Below are 14,746 nucleotides of genomic sequence, written 5' to 3' on the forward strand. Positions count from 1 at the left end.
TATTTATTGGGCCTCTTGTATTCATCAGGTATCAGGCCAGACAGCTTCCTATGTAGACCATCCCACTGTCTCCTAAGCGCTCTGTAAGGTGGCATCACCTGCTATTGCTATTTTCCTGCTAAGATGACCGAGGTCCTGGAAGGTAAGTGCAAGACCCCCACTTGTAAAATCTGGAGTCAGGAGTACAATCCAGAATCTAATCCTAGTTTTCTGCTAAGAGTAAATGGACACCCGATTAATCCTTAGCAGAAAGTCCCTTTCTTGCCCCTGACCCTACTCCACCATTTCTACCCTCCCCTCACCATTCACATCCCCCCACCTCCCAAGGGCTTGTTCCCAAGAAAGCCCTACTTCACTTTCACAGGAAAAAAAGTGAATGGTGAACCTGTCACATTCTTATTGCCTTGTGACATCTGCCTAATCATCTGAATACCAATGGTTTCAAGTAACTCCAGAAAGAAGTTCTCTGAATGCATAACACTATTTTTTCCTCCCAACCAAGAGAACTTGGTTGGTAAGAGTTACGGTAGCCCCTGTGAAGGATGCTTCCGGAAGCGAGCAAGAACTGATTATTTCTGGCCCTAAAAGCCCCACTGTGTTTTATATTTTATAATTCTGGCATACCACAGCTTAAAATAAATGTATAGTCTCCTATGTCAGGGGTCCCCAACCCTTGTGCTGCAGTATCAGTCAATGGCCTGTTAGGAACCAGGCCACATAGCAGGAGGGGACGGTGGGTGAGTGACCATCACTGCCTAAGCTCCGCCTCCTGTCAGATAGGCAGCATTAGATTTTCACAAAAGTACGAACCCTATTGTCAACTCCACCTGCAAGGGATCTAGGTTGTACGTTCCTTATGAGAATCTAACCAATGCCTGATGATCTGAGGTGGGACAGTTTCATCCCAAAACCATCCTCCCCACTCCACCCTGGAAAAAATTGTCTTCCACGAAACCAGTCTCTGATGCCAAGAGGATGGGGACTGCTGTCATATATGACTGCAACAAGTTGCAATTTGCAATGCCTTTTTTTTTTTTTTTTTTTTTTTTGAGACTGAGTCTCACTCTGTTGCCCAGGCTGGAGTGCAGTGGTGTGATCTCGGCTCACTGCAACCTCTGCCTCTGAGGCTCAAGCGATTCTCGTGCCTCAGCCTCCCGAGTAGCTGGGATTACAGGTGCCCACCACCATGCCCAGATAATTTTTGTATTTTTAGTAGAGATAGGGTTTAGCAGAGACCATGTTGGCCAGGCTGGTCTTGAACTCCTGACCTCAGGTGACCCACCTGTTACGGCCTCCCAAAGTGCTGGGATTACAGGCGTGAGCCACTGTGCCTGGTCTGCAATGTCTTTAGCCGGTCATTTGCAATATCTATTAATTTTAGTTACGCATGCCCTTTAACTCAGCAAGCGCATTTCTGGGAATTTATCCTACAGATAAATTCATATAATTAGACAAAAAGTCCAAGGATGAAAGAGTGGCATTATCTATTATTCCCATTTTCCTGCTAAGCCTATCGGGGTCTTGAAAGGTAAATGCAAGGCCCTCCCTTGCAAAAGTTGGGGAGCCAGGATTAGAATCCCGATCTGTTTGAAGCCTAATTTACTCAGAGATGGCATTAGTGATGTTTGACACATCTGAATATGTCAGCCCTATTCACAGTCCTGTCCTAACAACTCACTGCTTCATCCTTTGAGCACAAACAAGCTATTCATTAGCCTGTGGAAGATCCTTAGGTCTTCGAGTTACAAGCCTCAGCTCTGCCCAAAACTCGCTGGGTGATGCTAGGCAAGTCACTTGCCCTCTCTGGGCCTTGTATTTTTCAGCCTGGTACAGTAAAGTTCTATGCCCCTCATCTTTTTTTTGAGACAGAGTCTCACTCTGTTGCCCAGGCTAGAGAACAGTGATGCAATCAGGGCCCACGGCAGCCTTGAACTCCTGGGCTCAAGCAATCCTCCTGCCTCAGCCTCCTGAATAACTAGGACTACAGATGCATGCCACCATGCCCAGCTCATTTTAAAAATTTTTTTGTAGAGATGGTGCCTCGCTATGTTGCCCACTCTGGTCTCAAACTCCTGACTTCAAGCCATCCCCCCACCTCAGCCTCCCAAATTGCTGGGATTACAGGTATGACCTGCCATACCTGGCCTCTATGGCCCTTTCCTAGCAACTTTGATGAGGTTGTTCCTCCTTAGCCCCTGAAACCCTGATACAAGTCACAGATGTCTGACCTCCCCTTTCAGCCACTGTGAGCAGCTTCTTCCTCTGTCCTTGGATCACTTACAAGGTTTCTTTCAAATTCTTGCCTGCCTTTCTCTAAACTCAATCGTTCCTCCATTGTGTGGCCAGGGTTAAAAGTTGAAAGGTCAGGGGTGGAAGAAGAAGACCTAGAGAGCAAAAAGGCCATCCCTTAAAGTATGCCATCAAGACCGTAAATAAGCCAGGCGCGGTGGCTCACGCCTGTAATCTGAGCACTTTGGGAGACCAAGCCAGGCGAATCACTTGAGGTCAGCAGTTCGAGACCAGCCTGGCCAATATGGTGAAACCCCATCTCTACTAAAAATACAAAAAATTAGCCAGGCATGATGGTGGGCGCCTATAATCCCAGCTACTCTCTGCTCAGGAGGCTGAGGCTGGAGAAGTGCTTGAACCTAGGAGGTGGAGGTTGCAGTGAGCCAAGATCGCACCACTGCACTCCAGCCTGGGCGACAGAGCAAGACTCTGTCTCAAAAACAAACAAACAAAACCCTAAACAAATGTAATTGGAATTTGTAACATTCCCAATCCAGGTAAGGAATGGTAGCTTAATATATTAAAGATTCTAATCACCACCTTCAGCCCAAATAGAAATGAGGTTTATGAGATCAAAGGGAAGAAAATCAAGAGAAGCTTCTCCTTTAACGGCCACATAGTTTAGGCTTCCCGGTTCTGCCAAAGATGAGCCATGCCATACTGAGCAAACATCTTGAACTCTCTGGTTGTGTTTGCTATAAATAACCATCACTAAAGCTTACCAGGGGCCAGGCACTGTGCTAAACCCTTCATACACATTAGCTCATCAAATCCTCCCATGAGGGTAATCTGTGAAACTCTGGAGTTAGAAAGACCTAGATTTGTAGAATCTTGTTTTCCTTACTGGTTAGCTGAGCTATCTTAAGCAAGTTATTCAGACTCCATATGTGTAAAATAAAGCCAGTTATAATAACAGTATCTACTCTAAAGGGTTGTTATGAAGACTTAAGATAATGTCCACAAAGGGTTTAGCATCTCGCCAGGCAAAAGTGCCCAAAAAACATGAGTTATTCTCATTAGCCCCATTTCCCGGATGAGAAAGTGAGGTTTGGGGAGGTGCTGAAGATGATTTTTAAATTTGCTTATGACCTTCTATGATTCTACTGGATTGAAAATTGAACTTGGTTTTCAAGAAAAATCTACTATATATCTGCTCTTGGAATTACACGCTTGTGCCTAACGTGTAAGACCCACCTGTTTGGATTCAAGCCCTGTGGAAAGGAGACAATTCCCTCCCACCCCCCACCCAAAAAAATCAAACCTCTGAATAAGAGGGGGTAGGAAAAAAGAATCCCACTTTCCTCCCAAATCTCTTCTCCTTAGGGCTTCTCCACTAGTTCTTCAATGGGTGAGGGACATGGTAGAGAAATCCCCAGGGCCAGGACCAACCAGGCTGCAGTGCAAGGCTGGGTAACTGACGAGGGGGCCGGGGATGGCCTCATGGAAAACGCTTCCATAAATGGGCATGTTTGCCTCAATCTCTGCCCTCCCACGGAAAAGTAATGATAACAAATCCATAACAGATACCTTGTACGGAATAACACATCTATTTCAGACATGATAATAAAAAAACATGGTGTTTACAAGGCAAGCCTGGCGACTTCTCGGAAAAGACCCAGCTAGTTCACGTTCTGGACTCTCGGCATGGCAGCCCACCTAGGGTCACTGGTTTCAGCTAGGTCACCCCCTCAATCAGGGGACAAACAGTGCCTTTTATTTTAAATGTGCAAAAAGTCAGTTTATGTTTTCTTCAAAGGACACGGTGATAAACATTTACTTTGTTGGAAGCATTTAGTCCCACCAGAAACCTGACCCCAACAAGTTTGTGTCCATGGTAAAGAAGAAAGATAGTGGGGTCAACGGTATGAACTTGGACTCAAACTGACCCGGGAATGGGTTCTACCACTTGCTGGCTGTGTGACACTTTACCTCTCTGAGCCTCAGCTGCCTTGTATACTAAACAGGCATCATAAAGCCTTTCTTATGAAGTTGTTGCAAAGATTAAATGAGATAAATTAAGTTAAATGTTGCAACAGCATGTGGCACTGAAGTGTTCCATCAACGGTAGCTATCTCAAAGGGAAAACATCAATTTCCTTCAAACAAAATTCCCTATCTTATTTCACACCCTGCCACCTAATGACTTTCAGTTCAGCGTCAAGTTCCCTCTCTGAACAATTCTAAAATAGTATCGTTAAGTAAATCAAAGAAACAAAAAACTATGCAAAGCAGTTTATTAATAGCCTGCCTTCTTTTTGCCAAACCCCGGACAGTTCACCATTTAATCTCTCAGTACTTCATACTGCAACTAAACACTCCCGCCTTGGGTTTCTAAATATTTTCTTTTACTTCTTGACAAGCATGGCTTTGGATAGTACCTTTTCTCAAGTGGCAAAATCCCTACCAGACCCTGTGCTGGAAGAAAACTTACAACAGGCAGTAGCCACACTTTCTCTTGTTTTACCCATTTGGTTGGGCAAGAGAGTGGCATTGACACAGGTGGCTCTGCAGGAAATTCTAGTGTAATCTTACCTAATGCACCTGTAGATTGTGGAAGCAAATGGAGACTTTGGAGCCCACCTGGGTATCTGGGGGCCCTTTGCGGTCAACCTGGGTGAGTTTTGTTTTTTTTTTTTAATTTGGAGAAGAGGAAAAAGTGGGCTGTAACAAACTAGATCACAACCAGCCTTATCTCCCAGGGGTTCTCAACATAGAAGAACCTCCCCTAAACTGATTTAAAAAAAAAAAAACACTCTCCTTTCTGCTAAGCCTATGCCCATGTGTTTTTAACTGATTTAATGCATTATCAACACAACTGTGCAATACAGTCAAATCCACAAGGAGCCTCACTTTGCCTGTCTGTGTGATAGCAAGTGACTTTTCAGTGAAGTTCAGCTGTACATTTTTTGGTGCCTAGAATAAAAGTGAGATGCCTGATTGTCTGCACCGGACCTCTGAGATTTCCAAGGGAGCATATCTCCTGGATTAGCCTCTTAACAAGAATCACTCGGGACTAATTTTTTTTTTTTAAGGCAGTTTTTCTGGGGATTCTAGAGTTGGGAAATGGAGTTGGGTCCAGGCATTGATATCGTTAATAAGCACCCCCCAAAATGGTATTTCTCACTGGCAATCTTGAGAAAATGCTGTTTGGGGAAAGTCTAGGATAATCTAAGACGATAGGGCAGAGAGAAATCCATATCACAACTCTGCCCCCACCATGGCCCTTACGAGGTTGACAACAGGGACCCCTAAGTGCACCCCAGCCCCTATAGAATACCCTATAGAACTTTTAACAGCCCCCTCCCCTGCAATCTGCCCCCAGAAGGACAACTACTACTTACAGATCTCCAACTGGGGGGACTAGTGGAGAGGAAACTGGATGGCGAGCTCGGATCTGACGCACCTCCCAGGCCGGAGCGTCCAAATCTCCCTGCGCGTCTCGGACGCCTCTCTTTATAGACCCGGAGCTGCCCGCGGCTGGGAAAGGGGAGGAGGCCGAAGGGGTGGAGTTGGGGAGGGTCCCTCGCGGGCCCCTCGCCGCGCCCCCTGCAGGGCGCACCCCCGGCGGGAGCGCAAGGAGCTGGGGCGCTCGGGACAAGGGCGCACGGAACAGGTGCGCATCGCACAAGGGCGCACGGAACAGGTGCGCACAGGGATGGGAGTCTCACCCCCGGCCCGAGGCGGTCGCAGACGCTCCGGATCCCTAGAGAAAGGGGGTGGAGCAGGCAGTGTCTGTGCGGGATGCTTGAGAACGTGTCTTCCCTGAGTCGGTTCCAGCCGCACAGGCTTTAACCTCTTCCTCCCCGTGTTGGGGCTGTGGTGGATCTGACTTGACATCTCCCACCCCACTTCCCATTTTATTGGCATCGCACTATCTGGAAAGAGGGCCGGCTGTGCAGCGTGAAGGGTAGGGAAAGGGGATTTCCTGAACTTTGCAAAGTGCAAGACAGGAGGCCCCCACCCTTGCTGGGAACCGTGCAGGAAGGGGAAGTTTTTACTTTTCCCAACTTGCCATCTCCACCTCCACCCACATCACCACGACCAAAATACAAATAAAAATTAAAAATAAGCCCACTGTGATTATTTCAGCTGTCCCCCTCCCCTGTGCGCCACTCGCCAGCTGCGTGACCTTGGGCAAGTCACTTCACTTCTCTGAGCCTTGGTGTCCATAGCTGCAAAATGGGGGAAGGCGGTGGCGGTGATAATTACGTAATTTACAAGATGCAAGTGTCAAGATCCAAGGAGAAAGTGGGTGTGCCCCCAGAGTCTGCGAGTTCCCTTCAACAACTTCCCTTCCCCAAGGATTCCTCGCCTAAAATTGCATTCCCTGTCTCTCTCCATCACAGGCTCTCTCGCTCTGTCTCTGCCACTGTCTCTGCATGTCTGTCACTCTGATCATTGCTGTCTCTCGCTCTATCTTTTATCTCTGTCCCTCTCGCTTCTCTAGATCTGTCGATGTATCTGTCTCTCCCTCGTGTCTCACTCTGTCTCTGGTCTCTATGTCTCTTGCTCTCCATCTCTCCCGCGTGTCTCACTCCTATCTCTGCGCTTTCTCTCTCTCTGTTCCCCAGGCTCTCCGTCTTCTCCCCGTCCCTCCCTCCCCGCTCCTGTCCACGCACGCACACACAGGCCATAAAAGGAAGTCGAGGCGGTGGGCTGGCCCCGCGCCAGGCCGGGGACCCGCGGGCAGCCCAGGCGCTCCGCTCCCCGCGCGGCACCAGCTACTCCGAGGTTCCCGGGCCAGGCCGGGCCGGGCCGGGCCGGTCCCCCTCCCCGGGCGAGGCGGGAGCGGCGGGCGGGAGACAACCCAAAAAGGGCAGGCGCGGACTCCTTCCTGCAGGAATTCCCAGCGCCGCATACCAGCTCTGGGCTGCCGGCTCCCCCTGACTAAATATGGTGCCGAGTGGCCTTCCTGCTCCCCGGCGTCGGGGGAGGGGGCCCTTCACGCAGCCACCGGCCGCCGTCGCCCCGAGGGGCTAGATGGGGACCCCTCTGCTTGGGGCAGGCCCGGAAGGGGGCAGCCCCCCAGTCCCACGTGGGTTTCTGCTGCTTCAGGCCAGAGGATTTGGAGAGAGGGTTAAAGTTGGGCAGACCCCTCCTGGGTTCTGTACTTGACGCAGGCCCTTAGTCTACAACCACTCCTCTTGCAACCAGGTGGAGGGGCTGGGGGCCGGGGGTGCGGGGGTGGCTTTATTAATACCCCCATTTTGCAGGTGAGAAAATTGAGTCCCTGCAGGGGTAAAGGGATTTGCCCAAGCTCTCACTGGGACAGTCATTGATTGGTGCTGGCACTGGAACCTTTCTGATGACACCATTCACTTCCAGAGAGGAGACATTAAAGGGAAATGCCCAGGCAAACTGGCCTTGAGGCCCAGGGCGTGTATCTGAGAGTAGATGTCTGGCTTTGAATCTGCCAGTGCTGCTTTCTACCTATTTGACCATGGGCAAGTAACTTTGCCTCTCCATGCCTCAATTTCCCTACCTGTAAGATGGGAAGAACATCAGCTACTTCCTGGCCTTTTTGTAAGCAGTCCTTGAGATGATCCATGTAAAATGAACATGGTGCACCACTTCATGTGAGCTGCTGTTACTCGCAACAAACATGAAACCAGCTAGAGTTGCACCAGGCCTCCGGGATATAAAGAGAGGCCTCTTTCCCTGCAGGCTCCCAGGCCCCTCTGGAGAGCTCTGCATCTCAGACTCTCTTGGGTCCTTCTTCATCCTTCCAACATCAAGCTTACCTGGTTTTCACCCTGGAAACTGCTGAGCCTGGCCCTCGCCCTGCAATGGGCCTAGGTCAGAGAGTCAAGAACAGCCTGCGTTTAGCTGGCTGGGGAAGTGAGGGGTAAAGCTCTGCGGAAAATGATGAATGAGCTGCTCCGCACAGGCTTTTAACATCTACGCTGTAAAAGGAGTGGAAATCGTCCCTGCATCAGCACAGAAATGATGTGGAGCAGAGAAGTAACGGAAGGGGGAAAATTGAAGTCAATCATCCCCTTCCCATCCTGGAAAGGGAAGGCCAGGGAATCTAGCTTGCAGGGAAGGGAATCTAGCTTGCTGGCCTCGAAGTAAAAAGTGGCATTAATACTAGAGGCATGAACACTGTATTTCCAAAGGGTTCCATTCGATTCTTTAAATAACTTGTTGGTAACTTTTAAAAGAGAATAATTATAATGTGATTAACAATTGGAGACTGTATCACTCAATTTTACTTCATTCTCTCACCTATCCCTTATATAACAACCCTTTATTAAAAATTAAAGTAGGCAGCCGGGCACGGTGGCTCTTGCCTGTAATCCCAGCACTTTGGGAGGCCAAAGTAGGCGGATCACTTGAAGTCAGAAGTTCAAGACCAGCCTAGCCAACATGGTGAAACCCCTATTTCTACTAAAAATACAAAAATTAGCTGGGCATGGTGGTGCACACCTGTGGTCCCAGCTACTTGGGAGGCTGAGGCAGGGTAATTGCTTGAACCCAGGAGGCAGAGGTTGCAGTGAGCTGAGATTGTGTCACTGCACTCCAGCCTGGGAGCCTGGATGACAGAGCAAGACTCCAACTCAAAAAAAAAAAAAAAAAAAGCAAAATTAAAGTAGCCAAGGCCAGGCATGGTGGCTCACACCTGTAATCCTAGCACTTTGGGAGGCCAAGGCAGGAGGATTGCTTGAGCTCAGGAAATTGAGACCAGCCTGGGCAACATAGCAAGACCCTGTCTCTACAAAGAATAAAAAGTTAGCCATGTGTGGTGGTGGGTACCTGTAATCCCAGCTCCTTGGGAGGCTGAGGTGGGAAGATCACTTGAGCCTGGGAGGCAGAGGTTGCAGTGAGCTGAGACTGTGTCACTGTACTTCAGCCTGGGTGGCAGAGTGAGACCCTGTCTTGAAAAAAAAAATTTTTTTTAAGTAGCCAGCCTGGGCAACATGGTGAGATCCAATCTCAATAAATGAATAAATAAATAAATAAATAAATAAATAGCAGCTGGGTGTAGTGTAGCCTGAAGTTCCAGCTACTAGGGAGGCTGAGGTAGGAGGATCTCTTGAGCTTGGAAGGTTGAGACTGCAGTGAACTATGACTGCACCGCTGCACTCTAGCCTGGGCGACAGAGCAAGATGTTGTCTGTAAAAAATAAGGTACGTGCTTTAATTCCCTCCCTACCCCCATTTTATTGTTGAGAATCTAGGTTTGGAGAGGTTAAATAACACAGCAGTGGTGGAACAGGAATTCCAACCCCAGTCTTTCTGACACAGGCCATAGTAGACAGAAGTCTGAGGTTTTAAATCCAGATCTCTTAAGCACCAACCAAGCACCTTTGGGATTGTCAGTAAACCTCTCTGAGCGCATTTTCTCAAGGAAAAACAAAGATGATCAGATTCTTTGCCTCAAGTACCTTTCTGATTGTTAAATATGACAGCACATGTGAAGGCCTTTATGAACCATCTCTGACCTCTCTAGTACCCTCTGGAAGCAGGCAGGGACAGTATGTTCACTTAAGAGTCATCAATAGCTATGTGTCCAATGCATGAAGTTCCGATGTTTGAATCTTCAGAAGTGCATTGTTATCATTCGATCAGATGACTCTGTTTCATTTCTCATGGCTCAAAAGGTCAGTTCTTTTAAGATGGAGGAGGCAATAGTCTCTTTTTAAAATATCACTTTAGGGCCGGGCGCGGTGGCTCACGCCTGTAATCCCAGCACTTTGGGAGGCCGAGGCGGGCGGATCACGAGGTCAGGAGATCGAGACCATCCTGGCTAACACGGTGAAACTCCGTCTCTACTAAAAATACAAAAAATTAGCCGGGCGTGGTAGTGGGCGCCTGTAGTCCCAGCTACTCGGGAGGCTGAGGCAGGAGAATGGCGTGAACCCGGGAGGTGGAGCTTGCAGTGAGCCGAGATCGTGCCACTGCACTCCAGCCTGGGCGACAAAGCAAGACTCCGTCTCAAAAAAAAAAAAAAAAAAAATGTCACTTTGACTGAATGCTGTCAAGTAATTTTCCTTGGCATATCTTTTTTTGTGACGGGCTGTTTAATGGGAGTTTCCATGAATCCATGAAACAAGACAGCCAAGGGGAAATTTCTCTCTTATAGTCTTTTTTTGCTGTTGGCTTAAAAAAGCCCCAAAGTGGCTGGGCATGCCTGTAATCCTAGCACTTTGAGAGGCTGCAGCGGAAGGATCGCTTGAGCCCAGGAGTACAAGAACAGCCTAGGCAACATAGCAAGATCCCTGTCTCTACAAAATAATAATAATAATAATAATAATAATTAGTCGAGCACAGCAGTGTGTGCCTGTAGTCCCAACTAGAGAGTGAAGTAGGAGGATTGTTTGAGCCCCAGAGTTTGAGGCTGCAGTGAACTGTGATCGTACCAGTGCACTCCAGCCTGGGCAACAGAGCAAGACCCTGTCTCAAAAAAACAAAACAAAACCAAACCATGAAGTGTGATCCCCTCCAATTTTTAGTAACATTGAAGATTGGGTCTGAGCATGGTTTACTCCTGCATGTGCCTCAAGATTTAATATTTTTTGGCCGGGCACAGTGGCTCTCACCTGTAATCCCAGCACTTTGGGAGGCCAAGGTGGAGGGAACACTTGAGGTCAGGAGTTCGAGACCAGCCTGGCCAACATGGTAAAACCCGTCACTACTAAAAATACAAAAACTAGTCGGGTGTGGTTGTGCACGCCTGTAGTCCCAGCTACTTGGGAGGCTGAGACAGGAGAATCCCTTGAACCTGGGAGGTGGAGGTTGCAGTGAGCCAAGATCACACCATTGCACTCTAGCCTAGGCTAGAGAGAGAGGCTCCATCTCAAAAAAAAAAAAAAAAAAAGATTTGATAATTTAAAGTGTTATCAGCCTTGATCTACTTGACTCATATAGAGTCAGGTAGATCTGGCCCAAGATCTGTGAATAAAGGAACATCGTTCCTGACCACAAGCAGGGCCATGCTCCAACTCTTGCACAAAAGCACTTTTGTTTCACTCATAGTGGCCCCCATGATGGACCTCACACTTCTCCCGATACTAGACTGCATTGCATAGTAACCTGCAATGCTCTTTCCTTCATCATCAGTTTCCAATTCTGACGTCACAATTTGGTTCATGACATTCCTGATAGATTCTCTATGTCTATCAGGAAGGGTCCTAAAACTCTCAATAAAAGTAGTTCTACAGTTTTTTAAAAATGAAACACACCAGGCACGGTTGCTTACGCCTGTAATCCCAGCACTTTGGGAGGCTGAGGCAGGTGGATCTCCTGAGGTCAGGAGTTTGAGACCAGCCTGGCCAACATGGTGAAACCCCATCTGTACTAAAAGTACAAAAATTAGCCAGGCATGGTGGCAGGCACCTGTAATCCCAGCTACTCAGGAGGCTGAGGCGGGAGAATCGCTTGAACCTGAGAGGCAGAGGTCGCAGTGAGCCAAGATCACTCCATTGCACTCTAGCCTGGGCGACAAAAGTGAAACTCTGTCTCAATAAAAAAACAAAAACAAACAAACAAACAGAAACAAAAACAAACACGCTCTTACCGTATAATCCAGAAAATTCTTCTTAGGATTTGCCCAAAAGAGTTGAAAACTTTTGTCCATACAAAACCCTGCACACACATGAAGTTTATAATGGCTTTACTCACTATCGCCAAAACTTGGAAGCAGCCAAGATGTCCCTCAGTAGGTGAATGGATACATAACAATGGAATATTATTCAGTGCTAAAAACAAATGAGCTATCAAGGCATGAAAAGACGAAGGAAAATTACAGCTGGGCATTGTGGCTCACGCCTGTAATCCCAGCACTTTGGGAGGTCAAGGCAGATGGATCAGCTGAGGTCAGGAGTTCGAGTTCAGCCTGGCCAACATGGTGAAACCCTGTCTCTGCTAAAAATACAAAAATTAACCAGGTGTGGTGGTGGGCACCTGTAATCTGAGCTACTCAGGAGGCTGAGGCAGGAGAATCGCTTGAATCAGGGAGATGGAGGTTGCCGTGAGCTGAGATCGTACCACTCACTGCACTCCAGCCTGGGTGACAGAGCGAGACTCTGTCTAAAAAAAAAAAAAAGAAAAAAAAAAAAGACAGGAAGAAAACTTAAATGCTTGTTACTAAATGAAAGATGCTAATCTGAAAAGGCCACGTACTGTACGATTCCAACTATACAACATTCTGGAAGAGACAGGAACAGGTGGAGTAGAGAGGATTTTTTAGGGCAGTGACACTCATCTGCATGATACTAAAATGATGAATACATGTCACTAGACATCTGTCCAAAACCATGGAATGTGCAGGCAGTTCCCAACTTATAATGGTTAAACTTTACGATTTTTCAACTTTATGAAGGTGGGAAAATGGTGCATTCAGTGAAACCGTACTTTGAATACCGACAAAACCATGTTTTTACACTTTCAATACAGTATTCAATAAATTACATGAGATGGTCAACACTTTATTATAAAATAAGATTTGTGTTTGATAATTTTGCCCAACGGTAGGCTAATCTAAGTGACCTGAACATGTTAAGTAGGCTAGGCTAAGCTATGATGCTCGGTAGGTGAGGTGTATTAAATACATTTTGGGCTGGGCATGGTGGCTCACATCTGTAATCCCAGTACTTTCTGAGGCTAAGATGGGCAGATCACTTGGATTCAGGAGTTCGAGACCAGCCTGGGCAACATAGTGAGATCCTGTCTCTACAAAAAATACAAAAATTCACCAGGTGTGGTGGCATGTGCCTATAGTCCCAGCTATTCAGGAGACTGAGGTGAAGGATCACTTGAGCCTTGGAGGCGGAGGTTGCAGTGAGCCCAGATCGCACAACTGCACTGCAGCCTGGGTGCTAGAGTGAGACCCTATCCAATAAATAAATAAATGCATTTTGACTTATTTTCAACTTGTGATAGTTTTGAGATGTAATCCCATGAGTCAAAGAGCATCTGTACAATACCAAGAGTGAACCCTAATGTAACTATGGACTTTTTGTGATAATAATGTGTCAAAATAGATCCACCCATTGGAATACATGTGCCACTCGATGCCGGATCTTGACAGTGGGAGAAGCTAGACATGCATGGGTGCCGGGGGCAGTCAGGAGCTCTGTGCTTCCAGTCCATTTAGCCATGAACCTAAAACTGCTCTAAAAAACGAAAGTCTACTTTTATAAAAGTAGTTTTTTGTTTTTTTTTTTCCAGAGAATAGTCTCACTCTGTCGCCCAGGCTGGAGTGCAATGGCGTGATCTCAGCTCACTGCAACCTCCGCCTCCTGGGTTCAAGCGATTCTCCTGCCTCAGCCTCCCCAGTAGCTGGGATTACAGGCACGTGCCACCATGCCTGGCTAATTTTTGTATTTTTTGTAGAAATAGGGTTTTGCGATGTTTGCCAGGCTGCTCTCAAACTCCTGACCTCAGGTGATACGCCCGCCTTGGCCTCCCAAAGTGCTGGGATTACAGGCGTGAGCCACCGTGGCCAGCCTAAAGGTAGCTTTTTATTTTTTGAGACGGAATTCCGCTCGTTGCCCAGGCTGGAGTGCGATGGCTCGATCTTGGCTCACCGCAACCCCCGCCTCCACGGTTCAAGTGATTCTCCTGTCTCAGCCTCCTGAGTAACTGGGATTATAGGCGCATGCCACCGCGCCTGGCTAATTTTTAAATTTTGAGTAGAGATGGGGTTTCATCATATTGGTCAGGCTGGTCTCAAACTCCTGACCTCAGGTGATCCGCCCGCTTCGGCCTCCCAAAGTGCTGGCATTACAGGCCTGAGTCACCAAGTCCGGCCAGCAGTTTTATTTCACTTTTATTTTAATAAGATTCCTGAACACCACACAATCCTCGAATCGTGGTTGTTACCAAAAAAATCAAGTACCAAGTGGCTGGGAAGCATTGTCCCAAATGCCTTTAAAGGCATATTCTCACAAATGTTCATCCTTCATGTACACTTGGCTTTAGAAGAACACATCAAATTTTACGTAATCATAAAGGTATGTGAGTGATACACAAATGTGTTCTTGCACATCATTATAAGGCTATTAGTTTGTTCTATGCAAGCATATACGCTAAGCTTAAATTTATCTTCTTCAAAAGCCACCTCTGCTCCTGCTATGAGGTTTTAGATCACCCAAGTTGTACATTTCCTAAATCCCTCTTCAGTTCCCATTCCCATCCTGTTTTTGTGTAAATCCAAGTTTTCTCCTAAAACTTCTCTAGCATCTCTAGAAGATAACTCCTCCCGACAATTCCAAGAAACCCACGAGTAAGGTACTTAATATAACACATTTATGAGAAGGGTTGGCTTGTCCTCTGTGCTTTTCCTTCCTTCCTATAAACATGTGCAGACGGCAGGAAAGTCCCCCCGCCTCCACCCCTCGACAGCAAAGCTTCTGAAGATCCGACGGAAGGCCTGGCAGCCATCTCCAATCATTCTTCTGTTTTTGACGTGTGGCTTTTGATGAGAGAACAGTGATATGAACACTCTTTGCACCAAAG

General features: G+C 47.3%; 1 protein-coding gene across 4 annotated transcripts in view; it reads right to left on the bottom strand.

Moving 5' to 3' along the window:
- The window catches only part of MYH11 (myosin heavy chain 11), a 160,237-nt gene extending 154,213 nt beyond the window's left edge, over nt 1-6,024 (bottom strand). For 2 of the 4 annotated variants that reach the window (XM_055365704.2, XM_055365703.2), the window contains exon 1: nt 5,630-5,758. The gene's annotated coding sequence lies outside the window, so the exon portion shown is untranslated. Of the gene's footprint in view, nt 1-5,629 lie in introns of all 4 variants that reach the window. The other 2 variants (XM_031002889.3, XM_055365702.2) reach the window with 2 other exon arrangements.
- Between the last annotated feature and the right edge of the window lie 8,722 nt (nt 6,025-14,746).

Source organism: Gorilla gorilla, chromosome 18, assembly GCF_029281585.2.
Source record: "Gorilla gorilla gorilla isolate KB3781 chromosome 18, NHGRI_mGorGor1-v2.1_pri, whole genome shotgun sequence".
NCBI lineage: Eukaryota > Metazoa > Chordata > Mammalia > Primates > Hominidae > Gorilla > Gorilla gorilla.